The following is a 23352-nucleotide window of genomic DNA, read 5'->3' as shown; positions in this document are numbered from 1 at the left end:
CTCCATGACACTGAAATTTATTTGCTTGCTTTGTTTTAACTATTTGTATTTATACGAATTTTGGTGCATTTTTATATTTTTCATTAATTTTGTTTTTTCATCTGAATTTTTGAGATTAGTTCTATTTGATATTTCTTTCAGAAGATTTATTTGAATAACTGTAGGTCAGAATTTCTGAAAGAATTGCTAAGTCATCTGCTAAAGCCAGGCAGTTTACCTTCCTTGAGCTAACAAGGTGGCATAGTTGGTAGCGCAATGGTCTTGCATTCAGGAAGATGACGCTTCAAACCCAGACCCGGCCATCCAGATTTAGATTTTCAACGATTTCCCTAAATCACTCCAGGTGAATGCTGGAATGGTTCCTTTGAAAGGGCATGGCCGGTGGGGAACCATCCTGGACACAAGCTGAACCTGTGCTCCATCACTAATGAGATTGATGTCGATGGGACATTGACCCCAATCTTCCTTCCTAGAATTATTGGTTCAATTTTGTGATATTTTAGCTCCAAATCCTTACAATTTTTTTAAGTACACAGTTAGACAGTAAACGTGATAAGCCATCCCTTTTTCTAACACAAGGTTTTGTTTCAAGTGGCTGAGATACTTCTCCTGTAGATTTCACTTAAATATTGCATTTGTTACAGTTTCATGAATTATGTTTGCTAATTTTGCTTCAACACCAAATTCCCTAATGATTTTGTCTATTGTTTCTCTGGCTACCGAATCAAATGCTTTCTTGAAATCAGTAAATGATACTATTACGGATTTTCTGGTTGACATTCTGTGGCAAATTATTGACTCTAAGTAAAAAATCTCTTCTTTGTGGGAACTTCCCTTTCAGAAACCATCTTGGTATCCTTCCAGTTGTTTGTCTGAAGTATGTGCAACTCTATCCAGGGGAACTTTTGATAATATTGTATGCTGCTCCTCTGTCATTGTTTATCTCCCTTTTTATGTAACAGGTGGATTAATGCTATTTCCCATTCTTCTTGTATCGTTTCAGTTTTCCAAATGTTTTCAAAAAGCAGTTTTAGATATTTTATAATCTTTGGTTCTGACCATTTCAATAATTCTCCTGTAATGAAGTCTTCATCACTTAATTTGTTGTTTCCGAGTGACTTGGTGGCTTCATGAATTTCTTGCTGTGTTGGTGGGTAATCTCCCTCAGATTTTGTTGTAATGCTGGAAATACAGTTTAACTGTTGACACTAGACTGTTTAAGAGCCTGTCAAAAAATTTGATATTACAGTATTTCACAATTTTCTTTGTTATTTAATACTCTTTTGCTGTTCCATCTTTGAAACAAGTACTTGGTGCTCGAAGCCATTTAAGTACGTCTTTAAAAGCCTGGTAAACATTTCTAGTATTATTTTTCATAAAATTTTCTTGTATTTCCAAAAGCTGAGATTTTTCAGAGGCTCTTTTGATTTTCTGGATTATTCTCGATGATTTTCTTTTCTTTGCCATCTGAATCATTCTGAATGTTTTTCTCTTTTCAACATATCCATTTTCTCCATTTTTGAGGTCTTAATTCTTCATCCTCTTGACAAGGAATTTCATCCAAATGGCCAGAAGAATCTTCTCGAGTTCCAGAAAAATAATAAGTGGCATTGTGTACAGGAGATCGGTGAGTGACAGCTATGTGCAGAGAATAAATGGCAATATTAAAGAACAGTGCAATAAACTAGGAGCCGTTTTCATTTATCCCAACAAATTCCTAAGTGCAAAGTGTCTTGCCAAAGATGGTCTATATCTGAATAGGTTAGGCTCAACAATATTTGGTAAGATGTTCGTAGATACTTGCCAGGTCATAAAAAATAAGGGAAACTGATAAGTAGTGATGGGGGTGAAAAAACTTGTGTAGCATTAAGAAAGACAAAACCAAACCATTATCGGGCAAGAAATGTGCTAAATCCCATAACTAATAGTCAAAGTAGGTATGTTATCCACTGGAATATAAATGGTTTAAACACTGATGTTTCTAACAAAAAAAAGCTCCAAAATAAATGAATTGGAAATCATTTTGTCAGGATGTGCAAATATTAGAGTTGTTTGTTTAAATGAGCACTGGGGGGACAATTAAAATTCTAAACAAAATAGGGAACTTCAGATTAACAAGTAGCTTTTTTTAGAAGAAACAAGTCATGTGGAGGCTCATGTATACTTCTACATAATGATATAAATTATGATGCCAGAAAATGTTTTAATTACTTAAATAAAGAATGTGTGTTTGAGAGCTGTTTTTTAGAAATAGTGGACTCACTAGCTAATGTTATAATAATCTCAATATACAGAATTCCATGGACATCAACAACAGAACTATTCTTATGTAAGCTTCAAATTATGCTAGAAGACCTTTGTAGGGAAAAAAGAAGAAAATTGTAATAGCTGCTGCTTTTAATATTGATATCACATGTGATAGTAGCCACACTTCAAGATTCACTGACTTAGTAAAGAAATATGAATTTCTCTGAATCTACCAAAGACAATGGACAGTCAGCAATATGTATTGAAAATGTTCTCACTAATTATGTGTATGAAGATGTGTATAAATTTTGTCTAGATCTAGGTGTTTCAGATCATTGTGCATTGTTCATTGAGCTGCCACTGACAGACAGGAACGTTTCACGTATGAGAACCCACATGAGCAGGAACTTGCTAACATTGAGTGAGAAGCTGAAAGAGAAGAGATGGCCTTCTGATCATTGTAACTCAAGTGACGAAAACTTTGAGAAATTCCTAAATAGTTTTCTTGGTGTCTTTAATGAAACATTTCCATCTAGATGCTGCAGAAATACAATAACAAATAAAGTAAAGTGGATTACCCAGGGCATCAAAATTTCCAGTGTAAGGAAAAGGCAACTGCACAGAGAACTAAAATGTAATAAAGATATTGATTTCATTAAATATGTTAGACTCTATAAAACCACATTTAAAAGAGTTGTCAGAGCAGCAAAACAACTGGCAAATGACAGGCTGATTTTAAATCACAAAAATAATATAAAGGCTGTGTGGTAAGTCATTAAATCTGAGTAAGGTGTTAAAGCCTGTAACCAAGAAATTTCAAAAATTGATGTTGAAGGAAATACAATTTTAAATCCAACTCAAATACCAGAGTACTTTAATGAATTTAATATAAATGTAGCAAAGTCTGATGTAGATGTAACAGATTATCACAACAAAGTAAATCCTTTTCTCCTAGGTGAAAACTCTGAAAACTTTACAAAATTGTTAAAAGTTTCTGTGGAGGATGTAGAAAATGCTGTTCTAACATTAAGAAACAAAAAATCTGCAGGTTGGGATGGAATACCCACCAAAGTTATTAAAGTGGTACACAATAGAATTGCAAACCCACTAGCTCAATTAATTAATCAGTGTTTTGAGGAGGGCTGTTTCCCAGAGGTACTGAAATATGCTGAAGTGAAACCACTTTTCAAGAAGGGATCAAGAGAGATCATGGGAAATTATCATCCTATCTTGGTTCTCCCAGTCATATCTAAAATATATGAAAAACTTGCTGTTGCACAAGTATAAAATTTTGAAAAACTTGCTGTTGCACAAATGTAAAACTTCATTGAAAAATATTCTGTTAATCTAAACAGTCAGTTTGGCTTTCAGGAGGGGGAAAACACCATAGATGCAGCAAACAGTTTCATTGAGAAAATAAGTACATCATTAGACAAGAGAAATAAGATGGCACGAATTTTCTGCGACCTCACAAAGGCGTTTGATTCTGTAAACCATGCGTTGCTTGTTTACAAACTTGAAAAGTATGGCATTAGCGGCAGTGCCCTACAATTGCTTAAATCCTACTTATCCAACAGAAAGCAAAGAGTTAGCATTTCTTCAAATGGCGCATATTATTTTTCTGACTGGAAAAAAAAATCCTCTCTTAGGGTGTTCCACAAGGCTCCATATTAGGCCCAGTCCTATTTTTCTTTTATGTTAATGACTTACCGTTAAATATCAGTTCCTCATCAGTTCTGTTCTGTCTTAGTTGAAGATCAGGATTCAGAAAAAAAATCCCAAATCTGTGATCAGTACCATCAGCACCTTAGAAACTTGGTTTCAGCTAAATGGGTTGAATCTAAACATATCTAAGACTCACATGACGCACAAACTGCCTATTTTCTTCTGTCTCGGGTTCTTCGGCCAACGTTCATCTAATTAGAAGATCCCGAGACAGAAGCCAATAGGCAGTTTGTCAACAAGTGGCCACGAAAGCCTTAACAATTTTGTATCACATGATGCAGTTCAAAACCAAACAGTCAAAATGTAAGCAGATTAAGACTGTACACAAAAACCAAGGTATAGAAGAAGTTGACTCAGTCAAATTTGTAGGTTCAAATGTAGATAAAAGTTTGAGCTGGCAGGCACATGTTGAACACCTGGCAGACAAACAGAGCAGCTTTGCATTTGCAATGCAAATATTATCAACTGCAACTGACATGGACACATCCATTATTAGGTATAGTATTGTTTTTTGGGGTAACTCGCCAAATATAGTGTGTATACTAAAAATACAGAAAAAAATAATTCGAAATATGTGCACTGCAAATCACAAAGAACCATGTCGACCATGATTTAGAAAACTTAAAACATTAACTCTGTCATCCTTATACGTATATGACATTATTCTATTTTTGTACACCAGACGTGAATTATTTGAGGGAAACCATTTTGTTCATTCTCCCACCCACCGCCTCAAACAGTATGCCCAGGGACCTCAATACATGGGAATGAAAATTTGTAATAAATTAAAAGAGAACAAGTTGATGCAGATGAATTTAGGTTCAATTAGATGCAGATGAATTTAGGTTCACTTAAAAGAAAGCTATATGAAGTACTGACACTGAAGTGTTACTCAGTGGATGAATTCATGTGGGACAAACTGGAAATTTGAGCTGGATACAATGTGTTGCACGTTCCAAGAAATATCCTTATAGTGTTATTATTTATTATACTGCTATTATTTATTAATGTAAAAATCATTGTAGCTGTGTTATAAATTTTTGACATGTCTCCTGTATGCAAACCAAATGGATTGCAAATGTACGTCATGAATGAATAAAACACTATTCATAACACAATTCACAAAATTCCTTAAGTTTTTTCTGCTGCTTTAAGAATATGGACGTGGGGTTAATGCTGTTACTGTCTTTTGGCATTCTAATTTCTTCTCTAATTTTTCTATATTTTCTGTTGTAATATTAGCTGTTGTAGAGTTGTGTCTGATTACTTTCTTGGTTGTATTTTTTGTTTTAGGTGGGAGAAATTATAATTTAATAATTGAAAGATAATGATTTCAATCAAATTCACCATTTCTGATTAACTCAACATTCATAATTTCCATGATATTCTTTTTAGATATGACTGTGTGTTAGAGTTGAATTCTACTAGGTTTGAAATTGTAGACATCCAAGTTTTGGCTTTTCTTGGTAGATTGTGAAAATGTGTGGACATTAGCTTTAACTGGAACATTTTCAGTCTTTCATCATTTCTGTTTGTTCTTAAGTGTCCTGTTTATTCGCCTACAATATTCTTAAATTTCTTTTCCTTCTAAACTTGCAAACCGAAGTCACCAGAGAGTATTTTAGTGTTTTTTTTAGGTTTGTTTGAGATTTCTAAAAGGTTGCAATATTGATCTACTTTCTCCAGATACCTTCTGTTAGCATAATTTATAGATACATGATGATTTTTAATGGTATAGCTTTTATTTTTGCACTTTATCATTAACGTGGACATTATTTCTAGTTTTGATGTAAATTCTGTTGTACTGTCTACGATTTTTTTTGTTTACAGAAAATGCTGTTTCAAACAGTGACATGTTTTGCATTACTCTCACTGCTGGTTCTCTTTATAAATTCTATAATGTTGTGTATCAACTACATTCTCATGTAAGAATCTTGTTTATTTACATTTACTATCAGCTGGGTCAGCTGAACAGAGTTTTTTTTGTCTTCGTCTTTGCCTTTCCTTGTTTAGTTCTTTCTCCTTTCCAGCTTCCCTCATGGTTCTTAATGACACTGTTAATTCCACTTCCCATTTCTTGACCTCTCAGTCTATCTTTACGTCTCACTCTGTCCTTCTGTGATATCTGGGCAGAAGCTGACACAGTGCTTACCAGTGTACTACCTTTGAACCGTCCGCCCCCGGTAGCTGAGTGGTCAGCATGACAGACTGTCAATCCTAAGGGTCCGTGTTTGATTCTCGGCTGAGCCGGAGATTTTCTCCACTCAGGGACTGGGTGTTGTGTTGTCCTAATCATCATCATTTCATCCTCATCGACACGCAGGTCGCCGAAGTGGCGTCAACTTGAAAGACCTGCACCAGGCGAACGGTCTACCCGACGGGAGGCCCTAGCCACACGACATTTCATTTTTCACCTTTGAGCTGCTCTTCCTGGTGTCATCCCCTTCATCTTCGTCAGATCTGCACTTATTCTCATTACAGGTATGTCCATTTCTGACTGACCTGTCCCTTCTTACCAACCTATCCGTTATTCTTTCCTGATCAAGGAACTAATGGGTATTTACGGTAGTTGACTTTATCAACTGAAACATTGTTCACAAGCTGTTACTTTCATTAGATTTGCTTGTAGGGTTTTGAGGTAATTTTTCTAACATGATGCTCTTGTCATATTTGGACCTTGGTTTAGTGTAAAAGATAATAAGCAAAGGATTAGGTTCTACCTTTGTACATATTTGTAATGGGTGTATATCTGAGAACCAAGCTATAACCCTAAGTTTAATGCCACTGAACATAACTTGAAATTCAGTCTAGAATGTAGAACACAACTCACCCACTTTCCATGTCAACTCTATCTTCTTCTTCTTCTTCTGTCCATACAAATTCTTAATACCCTAGATATTATTCTGAAATATTAGCTTCTGTCGTAACATTTTTAACTAATTCAGTTGTTGTTGTTTTAAGAGTGTCTGTCGGCACTTTCAGAGGCAGTAATATGAAGTTCTTTTTTCAGAAGTTTCCTTCCACAAACTTACATATTACTTTTCTCCAAAGTACTGTACTTTTACTAATACACTGCTCCACAAAACTTAAGGACGAGATAAATGAAGTAACACAACATATTTTACAATTCAGCAGAAGTGAATGAAAGTACCGGAGCAAGTTAAGAGAGGCCTCCCAGTCATGCACAAGAAGCTAAACATCACATGATGTGAGGTCAGCGTGACTAAAGTGTTAACTTAGAATGACAAAGTGTGAAGAGTGTAGCCCAGGAGGTAGCACTCACAGCATTGTTTCACATGCATGGGGAGAGTTCTGAATCGCAGGCATTACTGCCCAAAGGAGAGGAGGTTGTTAGTCATGATCAGTACAGCAGCAGATTACTGCTTCATAGTGCAACAGGTAAGTAGTGACCAACATCAATCAGCAGGTGCAACTGCAACCATGTGCAACAAGACTCAAAGGCATGCAATGTCGCACTCCACAGTGTCACAGCAACTACATGGGAGTGGTGCCTCTGCCCAACGATCAGTACATTGTATTCTGTTGATAGCAGAATATTGGTGGCACTGTTTGTGATGGTGCCAGGAGCATAGGGACTGGACCAGTGAGGAGTGTGGTCGCATGTTCTTCTTGGATGAGAGCAGACTCAGTCTGAGGTATGATTCAGGACATACCCTCATATGGTGAGAAGTAGGAGCACGTAGTGCACTCGTGAACGTTGTTGAACTTGATCGTTTTGGTGGTCCATGCATTCTCTTGTGGGGAGGCATAATGTTGCGTGGCTGTACAGGCATCTAAATTTTTAAACACTGTTTATTCATCAGTCAGTGTTATTGTGACACTGTACTCCTTCCCCATGTGCATCTTTTCAGGGCTGCATTCGGCCCCAACTTAATGTTTTATGGATGACAGTGCATGACCATATTGAACATCACAGGTGGAAGAGCTCTTGGAACTAGAGGATATTTGGCAAATGGACTAGCCTGCATGTTCCCCCAATTTAAATCTCATCAAACATATGTATTGGGGAGATGTATCAAAGCATGTCCATGTGCACCAACAAGTATCGAGCAGTCGTCAACCCCACTCGTGGAGGAATGGAATGCTCTACCACAGAAACTCCTTACCAATTTTGTGACCGATATGGGAGAACATTGCAAAGCATGCATTGCTACCCATGGTGATTATGCACCCTATTAAGAATCATGTCTTGCCTTTTGTAATATCCATGGAACCATCAGAAACAGCGCTGACTTCAGTGTAATTGATGTCTTTGAATAAAAGTGTAATTTCTGTTTGTCTCATTGCATATTTATTTCACTTAACTTCTGTACTTCTTTTCTTGTCTACCTACCTGATTAAGTGCTCTTAACACTCCCAAGTTTCGACCGTAGAATGCCAGTTTCTTTCTTTCTTTCCCTCCCCCCCCCCCCCCCCTCCCCCCACCCTGGTGATATCATCCTTCTGGTTAGTCCCCACACAGAGATATGAATAGTGGAGTTTTTTACCTCTGGAATACTTTCCATTAGAGGATGCAATGAGCGTTTAATGAGCTTTGCGTTCTGGGGAAATACAATGATAATTGTTTTTCTTGCTTTCAGCCTTGCACTGTACCAACATAGAATGTCTTTCTAGTTCAGAGGGACAGCTCTGTTGTTCTTGTCCATAGTTTACAAATAGTAAAATTTTCCTGTAACATACTGTTTCCAATATTTTGTTGCAGATAAGTAGCAGACTGAGCAAGTGCAATGGACTGCTTGTTTTCCCAATACAAAAAATTTACATGTTTTTATGGTCAAGTTTTTCATCCAGATGTAGGACAAGCGGTTTACAGCCTTCATAATATGTAGAAAAGATTGCATGTGTATACCTTTTTGTTTCACCTGGTTTGAATGTCAGTAACTGTGTTTTTATGGAATTGACTGAAACTATGATGAGAGTTGGGTAGATATAAAATACTTGTTGAAAACATTATCCATTGTTGTTGGGTGTTGTATCAGTTGACACTCATATCTGATATTTATTGCTCCCGTTTCTATGGTCCTGTGTGTTTTGCAGTATTTCTTTATGAGATCCCAGGTAACATGGCTAACATTTTATGCTTGAGCTGCTGTGTCACTGTGAGTTTGTTTCCTAAAATTTGGAAGTTCTGTTCTGAAAGTCAGTTTGGCATTTGAACATTTTTCTTTGAAAATGTGATGTCTCAATAATTTTTCTAATGCATAAAAGTTTATTACAGACTGTATTTGATTGAGTTGGGTGGTAGTTTTAATCTTAATTTATTTCTACATGAGCTTTGGCTACAAATGTTTTTATAACTTTAGTTTGCTAACAGAAGTCATAATGTCTCCTTTAAAAAAAAAAAAAAATAAAATAAAATAAAAACTTTTCTGATTTTCAGTTCATTTGTGCATAACTGTTACAACATACATCCATTTGAATCTGTGTACTGTAGTCACTCTTTAGTCCCCCCCCACACACACACAAACACACCTTCTTCCAATTACCTTTTGATACCCCAGTTTGTGTCCTAACGATTCATCCATTCTTTGAGTCGAGATATGACATAAATTTCTTTTCTCCTCAATTTAATTCAGTCCTCCTTCATTAGTTACCTGACTTATATATTCTACTGTAATACCACATTCCAAAAGCTTGTATTCTGTCTTGTCTGTACTGTTTATTGCCAGTGTTTTGCTTCCATACAAGGCTACACCACATATAAATACCTTTGAAATGCTTTCTAACACATTTAATTATTTTCAGTATTAATAAATGTATCTTTTTAGATATACACTTCTGGAAATTGAAATAAGAACACCGTGAATTCATTGTCCCAGGAAGGGGAAACTCTATTGACACATTCCTGGGGTCAGATACATCACATGATCACACTGACAGAACCACAGGCACATAGACACAGGCAACAGAGCATGCACAATGTCGGCACTAGTACAGTGTATATCCACCTTTCGCAGCAATGCAGGCTGCTATTCTCCCATGGAGACGATCGTAGAGATGCTGGATGTAGTCCTGTGGAACGGCTTGCCATGCCATTTCCACCTGGCGCCTCAGTTGGACCAGCGTTCGTGCTGGACGTGCAGACCGCGTGAGACGATGCTTCATCCAGTCCCAAACATGCTCAATGGGGGACAGATCCGGAGATCTTGCTGGCCAGGGTAGTTGACTTACACCTTCTAGAGCACGTTGGGTGGCACGGGATACATGCGGACGTGCATTGTCCTGTTGGAACAGCAAGTTCCCTTGCCGGTCTAGGAATGGTAGAACGATGGGTTCGATGACGGTTTGGATGTACCGTGCACTATTCAGTGTCCCCTCGACGATCACCAGTGGTGTACGGCCAGTGTAGGAGATCGCTCCCCACACCATGATGCCGGGTGTTGGCCCTGTGTGCCTCGGTCGTATGCAGTCCTGATTGTGGCGCTCACCTGCACGGCGCCAAACACGCATACGACCATCATTGGCACCAAGGCAGAAGCGACTCTCATCGCTGAAGACGACACGTCTCCATTCGTCCCTCCATTCACGCCTGTCGCGACACCACTGGAGGCGGGCTGCACGATGTTGGGGCGTGAGCGGAAGACGGCCTAACGGTGTGCGGGACCGTAGCCCAGCTTCATGGAGACGGTTGCGAATGGTCCTCGTCGATACCCCAGGAGCAACAGTGTCCCTAATTTGCTGGGAAGTGGCGGTGCGGTCCCCTACGGCACTGCGTAGGATCCTACGGTCTTGGCGTGCATCCGTGCGTCGCTGCGGTCCGGTCCCAGGTCGACGGGCACGTGCACCGTCCGCCGACCACTGGCGACATCATCGATGTACTGTGGAGACCTCACGCCCCACGTGTTGAGCAATTCGGCGGTACGTCCACCCGGCCTCCCGCATGCCCACTATACGCCCTCGCTCAAAGTCCGTCAACTGCACATACGGTTCACGTCCACGCTGTCGCGGCATGCTACCAGTGTTAAAGACTGCGATGGAGCTCCGTATGCCACGGCAAACTGGCTGACACTGACGGCGGCGGTGCACAAATGCTGCGCAGCTAGCGCCATTCGACGGCCAACACCGCGGTTCCTGGTGTGTCCGCTGTGCCGTGCGTGTGATCATTGCTTGTACAGCCCTCTCTCAGTGTCCGGAGCAAGTATGGTGGGTCTGACACACCGGTGTCAATGTGTTCTTTTTTCCATTTCCAGGAGTGTATATAAAAAACAAAGATGCTGTGACTTACCAAACGAGAAAGCATTGGTAGATAGACACAATAAAAAACACACAAACACACACACAAATTTCAAGCTTTCGCAACCCAAGGTTGCTTCATCAGGAAAGAGGGAAGGAGAGGGTGTTAAGGGAGAGGGTAAGGAGTCATTTCGATCCCGGGAGCAGAAAGACTTACCTTAGGGGGAATAAAGGACAGGTATACACTCGCGCACACACACACATATCCATTTGCACATATACAGACACAGGCAGACATATGTAAAGGCAAAGTGGTTGGGCAGAGATGTCAGTCGAGGCGAAAGTACAGAGGCAAAGATGTTGTTGAATGACAAGTGATGTACGAGGGGCGGTAACTTGAAATGCCTTGGTCCGTATATGTGCCGATAATATGTGTGTGTGCGAGTGTATAGCTGTCCTTTATTCCCCCTAAGGTAAGTCTTTCCGCTTCTGGGATTGGAATGACTCCTTACGCTCTCCCTTAAAACCCGCATCCTTTCGTCTTTCCCTCTCCTTCCCTCTTTCCTGATGAAGCAACCTTGAGTTGCGAAAGCTTGAAATTTGTGTGTGTGTTTGTGTGTTTTTTATTGTGTCTATCTACCAACGCTTTCTCGTTTGGTAAGTCACAGCATCTTTGTTTTTATATATATTTTTCCCATGTGGAATGTTTCTTTTTATTCATATCTTTTTAGATATGTTTTCTTGCTATTTGCAGTCTACATTTTATCTCCTCTCTACTTCTGCCATTGTCAGTTAATGTGCTGCCCAAACAGCAAAATCTGTTCTGCTACTTTCAGTGCCTTATTTCGCCTCTAATTCCCTCCTTGTTGTCTCATTTTATTCAGCCACACGCCATACCCCATTACGCTTGTTTTACTTTTGATGATGATTATCTTCCAAACTGCTTTCAACATGTTGTCCATTCCGTTCAGCTGATCTTCCAAGCCCTTTGCAATCTCTTGACAGATTTACAATGTTGTAAATAAATCATTTGTTTTTTCTCTACGCGCCTTGATCCGTTTCTGAAATTATCCTGCCCATTTCCTAACTTCTCCTTAGTTTGCTGTAGTGCTCACTCATTGTAAAGGTTGAATAGCATGACCAAGTGCAACCTTGTCTCATTTCTGTCTCAGTTTCTCCCTCCCTTTCACATTCATTGACTCGTAACTGCAGTCTGGTTTTTTACAAGTTTTTCTTTTTGTCTCTGACAGCTTGAGTATTCCAACAAGTGTATTCCAGTCAAAACTGTAAAGAGCTTTCTATAAATTTACAGTGCTATAAATGTAGGTTTACCTATTTTTATCATCTAAAATAAATCTTAGTGTAGGTATTGCCCTCCGTGTTCCTTTGTTACCACAGGTCAACATCTACCAGTCCTTCAGTTCTTTTGTAAATAATTCATGTTTGTATTTTACAGCCAAGACGTATTCTGAAGGTTCAGTGAAACACCTGACAGTTGCTGCATTTTTTGGTATTGGGATTATTACAGTCTTCTACATATACATCTACATATATACTCCGCTAGCCACCAAGCGGTGTGTGGCGGAGGGCACAATTCGCACCAAAGTCTTACATACTCTAAATGTGAGGTGTTAGTTCTTGTTCATGACCTTGCTCTTGTGATTGGTACTCAATTATAGAGTCTGTGTGACATAGTTTGGTGGAGATGTGAGGTATCTCATTGTCATGGCTTAAATAAGGCAACTCATAAACTGTCACATTATCAGGCAGGAACATGAGTACTAACAGTACATCCAAGTCTGCACTGTCAAGGCACTATTGTATACAAAGATGACAGTGAGTCAAATCCTCACTAGATATCCAGCAATGTGTTTGTGTGACAATAAAATGGCTGAAGGAATTTGTCCATGTTGTTAACTGCAGCAGGCAGGATAGAATGATATGTCTTAGCAAAGCATATTTTTACTTTGAGTTGAAAGCCCAGTAGTTGTTTCAGAACAGTGAGAAAAAATTCCGAGCTGGGACAAGTTTCAGATGGAAATTAAGAAAATGTTGGGCAACAGGCAGTAACTGTTCCTCACAGTCATAGGACAACTGAGGAACAGAGCCCAATACAATGAGGGAAGATACAGTTTTATATACCAAGTGTTTTGACACCATGTTAGATAGTGAACCCAGATGTAATGGAAGATGACAATGTATGACACCTCATGATTGGCATGACAGAGGATGTGTAACAAGAGTTCCATTTGAGTGTAGCATTGTTTATTCAATAAGTTTTTCAGTTGTTAGCACTTACCTCTACAAGGGAAATCAAGATTGAGAATTTGAAGTGGAAAGGTTGTGCTTATGCCATGACTGACAGACAACATTCTAGATTCTCAACTTGCTACCTCACCAATTTAATTCCTGTTCAGAAAAATAGACATTTCAAGAATGAAGGATAGTGTGCTCGCATGTTTCTATTGTGGAAAATCTATGCATGTCAAGTTATAAAGGAAGAAGAAGCTGTTATATGTCAAATTATGGGGCAGTTGTATGCATGCCATGTGACAGAAGGTGACTATAGCTGACCTGAGGGATAAAGCCCACTGCTGTACTTTGGCAGTGGCGACTCTCCAATATGCTGCAGTCATTCCCCATCAGCACACAGAGGTTGGGGTGTCATGATGAGTGTCATTGAATGCTTGTTATTGCCAGCTGAAGAAGATTATTCCATATTTCAAAGATCATTGTGCTGAAGATTGAAGCTGGGAAGTACGTCGACCTTACTGCAACCTGTGTTGTAACAATAGTTGTCAGCAACAGAACACAGTCCTTCGAATTAACTGTTTTACAAGAATGCAGCTATAATGTTATTCGTGGATGAGACCTCTTGCAGGCACCACAAGCAGTCATAGACTGCTTAAGATTGATAATGCTAGTCCAACAAGTTTGTGTAACAATGATTATTTTGGGTGATTTTCAACCACTGAGGACATATTATGTTATTGGCATCACCTTGATAAGTTATAGTCAGTAGTGTGGATTCTCAGGTTAATTGTGGAACTGTAGTCAAATGCAAAAAGGTAGTCAGTCTTGCAAAAGAAATCTGCATGCCAGTGACAGTCATCACTATCACAACTGAAGAAAGGGAGCTGTCGGTCACTAGATGGTATGGACAGCCGCAACTTATTCCTAAGGGTATGTGCATAGTCACAGCTGAACCATTCTAGGAAGGTCAGCTCAGTGCAGTTGATGGAGAGCCACGCGACACTGCCATTACCAACCAAACACTGGAGTACTCTACTACCCAGTTGTCAATAGGTTGACTGAGTAACAGTGTTGGAGAGTGTTAGCTATTCTTTGTCAGTTATTCAGTGCATTCAAGTCTGGAGTCTTGATAAAGCAGACCAGGCAATCCAATGTGAAACACCATGTCAACAATGGGGATCATCCCCCCTTAATTCAGCACTCGTATTCAATGTCTCCTGCTGATCAACTTCTTTCCTTCGCATCCTGTCCGATAAGTCTCTCCTGACCTGGGGTTCTGGGTGACATTCCTGAACTTACGCCATTTTCCTAAATCCCTCCAATCCTTTCCCTTCAGCTCTCTGCCTTCCCCTTCAACCTTTCTGCTTTAGGAAGGAGCCATTAGCTCTGCAAGTTTGCATACATAAAACTTTTTTTTTATGTGTGTGTCCTCTTGCCACTGCTTGATGAGTAGATTTTTTTTATCTATCCGATTGTATTATATTGTCAAATATGGATTATTTTTGTTTTAAAGTTATCTGGACACATGTAACATGTCTAGGTGAACTCAAGTTAATTATTGGCCATCCCATTCCACCGTGACAGTTTTAGAATCATTCAAAGGAAGCTCATGATCAGTAGTGCAGAAATACCCAGATCGTGCAATATTAGTTGGAGGTACATTAACCTACCAGATATAGGCTGTGATGTCTGTGGATTCATTGAACATGGTATGGACAGGTAACCTTGTGAAGAACTTTTGAACACATTTTCCAGAAACTATCTTGAGCAGCTACTCCAGCAGTCCACATGCAATGGAAATATTTTACACCTTCTAGCTTTAAACAGGTCTGATCTTATCAATGGTGTAAAACATGGAGATCATCATGTCTTCATAGTGACAGTGGTTACTAAAGTTAATAAATCCATCAAGCAGATAATTGAATGTTAGCATCCCACTTAGTTCCAGTATGATGAATGTAGAGGAATTATGGGCAAAGCTTAATCACATTGTAAGTTGCCCCTGAAGAAATATGTGCCAAGGAAGTGGATTAAGGATGGAAAAGACCCACCATTGCTTAATAACAAAATAAAGAAATTCCTGAGGAAGCACATACTGCTGCACTCTCGGTTTCAAACAGAATTCGCAAATTATGATGGCCAAAAATTCATAAAAAGATTGGTGCCTGAAGCATATGACTACTCCCACCATAATACCTTAGCAAAAGATTTTGCCGAGAACGCAAGAAATTCGGGTTCTGCAAAAAATTTTCTAAGTGAGTTGTAGGCTTTTACTCGTTGACTAGTTGAGAGTGGCAGTAGAAGATAGCAAAATGATAGCCAAAGTTTTAAATCTTGCATTTAAGAAATAATTCATGCAGAATTTTGCTAAGTTTGATAGAATCAGAAGCAGATATTTTTGACCAGGTTTCTATAGATCTATCAGGCATTATGGAAGACACTGTAGAGAGTATGAACAATGGAAGTATGTGCCTCAGTTACTGTGAGGACATCTGCTACCAATTCCTCCTTTAATACTCCATTTCACTGTATTGGAATTTTGCTTATGGGGAGATTTCTCAAGTTGACAAATGGAAATAAAAGGATAGTAATGTACAGTGATGACCTCACCTGCTACGCAGGTAGCAAAGCTGTACTGACTGCTGGAGCTCTGGAAATTGACAGTATTTTTTTGTTGAAGACATAATTGGAGTAGCATGTGTAATGATCTTTGATCATGGAGAAGTGTTTCAATTGAGACTAGTGTTAGAAGTCATTCTGCAATGCAACATCTTTCACAGGATGATAACTGGAACCTGCAGATGAGTGGCATCACAGAATGTTTTAATAAGATGTTTTCAGACATTTCCTTGGTGTGTGTTCATCTTGAACTGGGAGACTGGAATGCAGTACTGCCTGTAGTGACATTAGCATACAACATACAAAGCAAGACATTACAGCTTCCATGCTGTTTTTCCTGAGCTAGTAAAATTAAGAACAATTACCAGAAGTAGAGATCAGTGTGCATACACAGGATGAGACTCCATGTGTGAAATTCTCAGGCATGGATAACAAACTGAGGTGACACCAGCACAAAGATAACTTAACTCTAAAGCTCAGGTCTGCTTGCTTTGCAATCTGAAAAATCACACATTGTGTTGACCCCCACATGTGACTGCTAACAAATTTAATGTTCATAGTCAGTACTGTCCTATAGCTTACATTTCCATGGCATACATCAGGCAGGAAATCAAAAAATACTCAGGTATTCAAAAACAAAATTAATGAATACCTCATTAGCCCCTTTCCTACAATTTGTCAAAATATTTGAACTTGGGGATGTAAGTTCTACACAATTCCAATGTTCATCTTAAACAGATCTTAATTTTGCTAGTAGTTACAAAGCTGGTAGTGGTCTGTATGAAGATACGTAAATGCTTAGTTTGACGTGTTAGAAGCAGCAGCTGAGCAGTAGAATAGAAGAAGCAGTGGCTCATTTTGGAAGATCTGGTCTACTAATATTCATAAACTTATATAAAGTAATTTAAAAGTAATCCCATAATTATCAATATGTAGAGATTAACACAAGTTGTAATTTGTTCTCATGTACTTTGCAGAAGTAACCTGCAGTGGCTGTTTCTATTTAACAATATATAAGTTAATAGTTCAGCATCCCTGAATGAAGGTTGTCCTCAAGATGGGCTTTATGGAACATGATGTGTGAATGAATGGAAATGAATTAATCAGTTATAATAGCTGCTTCTGTTTTGCTTCATCTGTTTCGTGTGGGTATTATAGCAGAAAAGACATATTAGTATCATACTATTATAGGCAATGGTGAGATGCATCAGACTGCTTTTGGAAATCGATTACAGTAGATGAAGTAAAAGGTAAATGTGAATTCCTTAATGTATGAAACAGAGTATTAAATGCAATTTTAGTATGTGAACCAGTACTCACATTTCACACTTGCCACTAGCCCCCCCCCCCCCCCCCCAAAAAAAAAGTGCATTAATTGTTTTCTGTCACGGAAACCATTCAGAATGGGGCATATGTCCATATGAGATTTTTGGTTCAAAAGATAGTGTCTCTCACACCCCTGCATATTGACTGTTCCTCCTGGATCATCTTGTATTTTCTCTCTGTCCTGGCTAGCTAGTCTCTCATGTATAACCATAACCATACTGTATTTCATTTTCATTTTTTTATGCGTATCATATCAATGCAAATGAAATAACATGCATAATTTTTATTTCGATCTCAGGTACTAAATGTTTAACTTCATAGTTTTAATGCACCAAATTGTGAATTCATATTAATTGTGTTTACATTTTTCTGTGTAATGATAGTGAAGGGCTTTCAGTGCCTTACAGGTACTCCACTTGTTTCTGCTGCTTAGGATTGTGACAGTTTAATGATCCCAACAGTGGTTTATCTTATGATGATTGCAGCTCTAATTTTCAATTTAATACAAGTTTTTATATGAGAATGCAGGCTTTTTCATGGGTTTCATTTGTAATGGGATGAAATTTCCATGCTCAGTAGCTGAGCCAAATTAGCAACTTTCCAAATTATATCTCCAAAGTCATTTACTTCACATGAGGAGTACTGAAAGAAATGATACACATTAATTGCTAATATGTGTCGTTTTATTGCTTTTCCCAAGATTCTTTCAAGCACACACAGCAGTTTGCAGTCTGTCGTGGCATCTCAGAGCCATTTTCTTGGCAAGTAGCAAATGATGGATGCTGACCACTAATCATATTGTAGAAGAGTCCCTAAAGAGTACCTAGAATGAATAAACAAAACTTACCCCTAATAAAAAAGCTAATGGCTGTGGTATCCACATTTGAGATATTTAATGCATTGGGAAAATTGCCTGGAATTCTTGTTGTGCCTCTCTGCTTCAACTTGTCTAATAAACCGGTTTGATATAATATTTTCTCTGTTCTCAAGATTTGCTTTGTCTCCTTTCTGATGTTGAGAGAATGTTACCTCTTGTGCTCATTCTCTGTCAGCCAGTCACTCCTCCCTCATCTTCCTTCTCTTTTCTCAAGCCTTGTGACATGTCTGATTGAACCATCCTCTCTTCTTCATTCTCTTCTTTCATGTAAATATATCCTCTGCTATACTTAGTACCGTGACCTTAATGTCTTCCCACTTTTCTTCTACGTTCTCTCTTGATTCTAGGTTTTTGAGGGCCCCCAAAACAATTTTTGATTTCTGTACCCTATTGTTCTTTAAATGCACTTTCTCACAGTTTCCCGACATTCAGAGCAGGTTCTGCTGTCTCCCTCTTCTTCCTATACATGTAGATGAACATCAGTTTAAGTCTACACACAATCAGAAAGTGGTGTGATACACAGTTGGCTTCTGGATACGACCTGATGTCTCTGTCTCTATGGCTATAGTGCTTATCCATTAACGTGTGATCAATCTGGTTGGTAGTTCTTGCATCCGGTGAGCACTAAGTTCCCTTATGTATTCTCTTATGTTTGAAGTCAGTCAGTCTTACTCTCAGGTTCTTTGAGATAGTCAAGTTGTTCACCCTCTGACCATTCTCATTGGTAATGTCGTGCAAACTGTGCCTTCCTATAGTTGGTGTATAAAATTCTTTTTTTCCTGCTTTTCTATTAAAATCTCTCAAAATCTCTTGATATTTCTAGTTGGTGTGCTCTCAGTTGTTTGTTCTAGTTGTTCATAGAACTCTTTCTTTTCCTCATCTGTGTTATCCTCTGTTGGGGCATGAAGATTGATAAGTGTGGTGTCTGTTACTTGGTTTCTGAGTACTGTGTAGGATATTCTTTTGTGAACAGCTTTGAATTCTGTAACTGAATTTGCTACTTTCTCATGTGTCACAAAACCAGTGATGAATTCATGTTTATCCACACATCCACCATAAAATAGTACATATCCATCTTCTTTATGAGTACCCTCACCCAGCCATCTTGTCTCTTGTACTGCCACTGCAAATTTGCTTGCATGTATTTTCAAAAGACCACACGTGCAGCAGTGTTAGATCATCTGCAGAGGGCCCCTCAGGTGTGTGTGTGTGTGTGTGTGTGTGTGTGTGTGTGTGTGTGTGTGACAGAGAGAGAGAGAGAGAGAGGGAGAGCTCTATTTATGACTAGCTGAACTACGCTCAGCCTCATTCTATACATGTGTTGCTACAGCTCTTTGTGTACGTAATTGGTTCCTGCTGAATGTTACTTAAATACTGTGTTCAAGTTGTAAATGCTTCCACTGAATGAAGTTGTGTTCAATCCAGTGGTTGTGTTGTACTTATACCTAATTACAATGTGATTGGTGACGAGTGTGATCCTGTTCAAAATACTACTGTAAGTGCACCCATGTTATTGCACCCCGGATTGAGTTTTACCACTGTAGGAAACAAGAACATCAATCCTATCAATTATGGGCAGCTGAACTCCGTGAGTTATGTCATTGTCATTTTTTATCCGATGTGCATAAAGAGTATACTGATCAGATGGTGAGATATGCTATCACTCATTTAGCTCTGGATTGTAAGATGCGAGGGTATGTTCTCCAGTGTGAAAATCCATCCCTCTCTTAGGTTCTAGCTATTGCACAGTCATTTGAGGTGTCGTGAGCTGTAGGTAAGTAAATTGAGTCATGCAATCCAATCCTCTCGTCCACACCAAACTTCAGATAGTTCACTGGGGAAAGACATGGTTTTGGTGGTCCGAACATGATCACAGTGTCAAGATGACCAGCTTTGATCCCAGCAGCAGCCACAACAACTAAGTAAACATGCTAGTAAACAGCAAAGTACATGTTCCATGCTCCCATCCTGCTCTTATTGTTTCATTTATCATGAGTGCCCAGATCGCCCAAAATGCTTTGCTACCTGTCATAATTGCAACAGTTGTTTGTAATGCAGAAATTCAGCACAACAGTCCTGATGTGGGTATGGATGTAAACATTGCATCGGCTCTTCATTGATGATGTGTTTTTTCGTAAAGTTCTGCACACGCAGATGGATACAGGAGCTGTGGCAACCTCAGTAAACTCACAACTTATAAGGACTTAGACTCCTCTCTGCTTCTCCCTGTGTCCCAAAAGATAGTAAATTACAATAAACAGGGTATTCCTATCCTCAGCCAATTCTCACCCCAGTGACCTACAAGTCAGTAGTCCAGTCACATTTCTTGTTGCAGATAATGCATGTATGGAGAATCATTTTGGGTTAGATACTTTTAAGTTGTTTGGTTTTACCATTTCAGATGAAGTGAATTTATTGCCTGAATAAGTGCTGTGTACACAGTAAGATGCATTATGTTCTGAGTTTTTCTCTTTATGCTCTTCTGGCTTGGGGTGTGCCAACAGTTTCCAAGTGTGCATTACCATGAAACCTTCTGCTCAGCCTCGTTTTTTTCCAGGCTCATCCATTTGCAGTGGTAATCGGGAACAAGTCAAAGATGAATTAGATCACCTCAGGGAATCTGGCATTGTTCAACGTATTGCATTAAGTGAATGGTCTGTCCCCTTAGTTATAATAAAGAAACGGTTAGGCCAGTTATGCCTTTGCGGCAATTTTAAGTTTTCTGTGAACACACAACCTATAGCGGATACATATCTGATACTGTGCTCAGACGAACTCTTTGCAAAGCTGTCAGGTGATCAGTATTTCTCACAAATTGACTTGTCTGGTGCCTATTTACAACTTCCTTTAGCATCGGAGTCACAATGTATGTTAGTTCACCAATACTTGCGGTTGCCTTTTAGAGTCGCCAGTGCTCTTGCTATTTTTCAGTGTTTTTTTGGAACAGCTTAAAGCGTCTGTGCCGGGTTGTGCACACTGTTTGGATGACATTGTAGTTTCCCATGCCTCCACTGAGGAAAATTGTCCAAATCTTTGGTCTCTTTTTTTTTTTCTTGTCCTCCAAGCCGCTAGGTTGAAGTGTAATTTAGAAAAATGTCAATTTTTTTTCAACCTTCAATTGTTTATCTTGGTTTGAAGTTTCTCGCGAGTGTCTCAAGCCCCTGAATCAACATGTTTCTGCTATTGTGTCGCTTCCATGCTGTATGTCAGAAAGAGAACTTCAGGTTTTTTCCAGGCAAAGTTGCCTGCTACCATAAATTTTTACCTGGGGCAGTGACAGTTGTGCAGCCATTACACGGGTAGCTGTGCAAAAGGACTCAGTTTTGCTGGTTGCTGGCTTGCAAAACCCCATTTTCTACCCTTAAGACCATGTTGCAGTCTGCAACCTGGTTAGTGACATACCAACCAGACCTCCACTTGGTTCTTGCAATGGGCGCTTCACAGTTGGGTTTGGGGGCAGTACTGGTTCACATGTATCCCAATGCCTCTGAGCGGCCTATTGCTTATGCCCCACAAATACTGATTACTGCTCAAGCTAGGTAATCTCAGAAAGAAAAGGAAACTTTGGCCGTTGTTTCTCTATATGGTATCAAATTCTACCTTGTCACTGATCATAACCTATTGGTTTCCTTGTTCAGTCCTTCTGTGTTGTTACCAGATATAGCAGCACATTGCAGATTTGGTTCCACCCTACGAATCAGCATGCAAATGCTGATGCTTTGTCCCACCTGCTGGCCTGTCTGGCCCCAGGATTTGATCCGTGGGAATTGCTTCGTTTCCACATTGATGTCGTTGCACAGCTGATGGTTTTCCTGTAACTAGCTCATGGATCGCATAGGCTGTAGCTTCAGATCCCATTGTGTGGCAGGTAACACATTAGTACAACATGATTGGCCAGATTCACCACCTTCTTGTGTGTACAAAGTACTCCATAATTATTACATCTTTTGACATCGGTCCTCTGTTGTGGATGGTGTTCTGCTTTTAGGCACGGATCACAAAGCCTGTCAAGTAGTGATCCCCCTCAGTGCTTCATTTGAAGGTTCTCCACGTATTCCATAGGGAATTTACAGGTCATTGGGGTGTATCACACACAAAAGTGTTGGCCCATTGATACATGCTTTGGCCCGGCTTGGAAGGTGACGTTACCCACATGGTTGCCTCCTCTTCACAGTGTGCGATGCATCGAGCAACTTCCTGCATGTCGTCATCTCTATTTGACCTGACACTGTTAACTGCATGGGACCTTATACATGTGAATTTTACTGGCTCCTTTCACAATGTTTATTGGCTGTTGCTTGTTGTTGCATATTCTCATTTTCCGTGTGTTGTTTGTTGTGTTTCTACATCCACAATAGCCACCATCACAGCTGTGTCCAAAATTTTTTCGCTTGAAGGCTTGCCCACAGCATTGGTGCCTGATAATGGTCCGCAATTTTTTTTGTAAGAGTTTGTGGCATTTTGTGATTCCCATGGTATCCATCACATCCTTTCCCCGCCATTCCATCCACAATCTAACGATGAGGCAGAACGCCTTGTGTGAACATTCAAAATATGTTTCCAACTGTTCATCTGATGTTGCTTTAGATCAGTTTATCAACCCGTGCAACTGCTGCACCTCTTCCAGCTGGGTGCGGCTATCCGGGTGTGTAGTTTTGGATGTCACCCTAAACGGATTCCAGATGTCATCCCAGATACCACGGGAGGCATCTCTGCAACATCCATATGGAGGATAGCCTCTGCTTGAGGCACCACGATCAACTTCATGTTTGCATGGATGGCCAGGTGCGCCCTGATCACCTCCGAGCCCTTCCTCTTCAGGCACCACATCACACATTGCTACTAGTTCCCCACTCCCGTGCAGGTGAGGGCATCCATCCTTAGTGGCCGAATCAGCAGTTCCTTTATTGCTTCTGACACAATCATCAAGGATTCCGTCACCCATTCCTGAGCAACTGCTGATACAAGTATCAACAGCACTGTGAACAACATCGCCAAAGCCGAAGCTCGTAGTCAACATGGAAACAGCCCCAGTGTCGCCAGTGTTGCCATATTATTTGACATGGGAAGGTAAGCACAGAATGTATCTGCGCTCGAAGTACTTCAGACTG

At 39.6% G+C, this 23352-nt stretch overlaps 1 protein-coding gene across 6 annotated transcripts in view; it reads left to right on the top strand.

The window, feature by feature from the left end:
- LOC126457238 (ADP-ribosylation factor-like protein 2-binding protein) overlaps window positions 1-23352 on the top strand; it is a 106373-nt gene that overhangs the window by 43579 nt on the left and 39442 nt on the right. The window lies entirely within an intron of this gene.

This window comes from Schistocerca serialis, chromosome 2 (assembly GCF_023864345.2).
Source record: "Schistocerca serialis cubense isolate TAMUIC-IGC-003099 chromosome 2, iqSchSeri2.2, whole genome shotgun sequence".
Taxonomy (NCBI): domain Eukaryota; kingdom Metazoa; phylum Arthropoda; class Insecta; order Orthoptera; family Acrididae; genus Schistocerca; species Schistocerca serialis.
The sequence above is the reverse complement of the archived record's forward strand: the minus strand, read 5'-3'. Positions and strand labels throughout refer to the sequence as shown.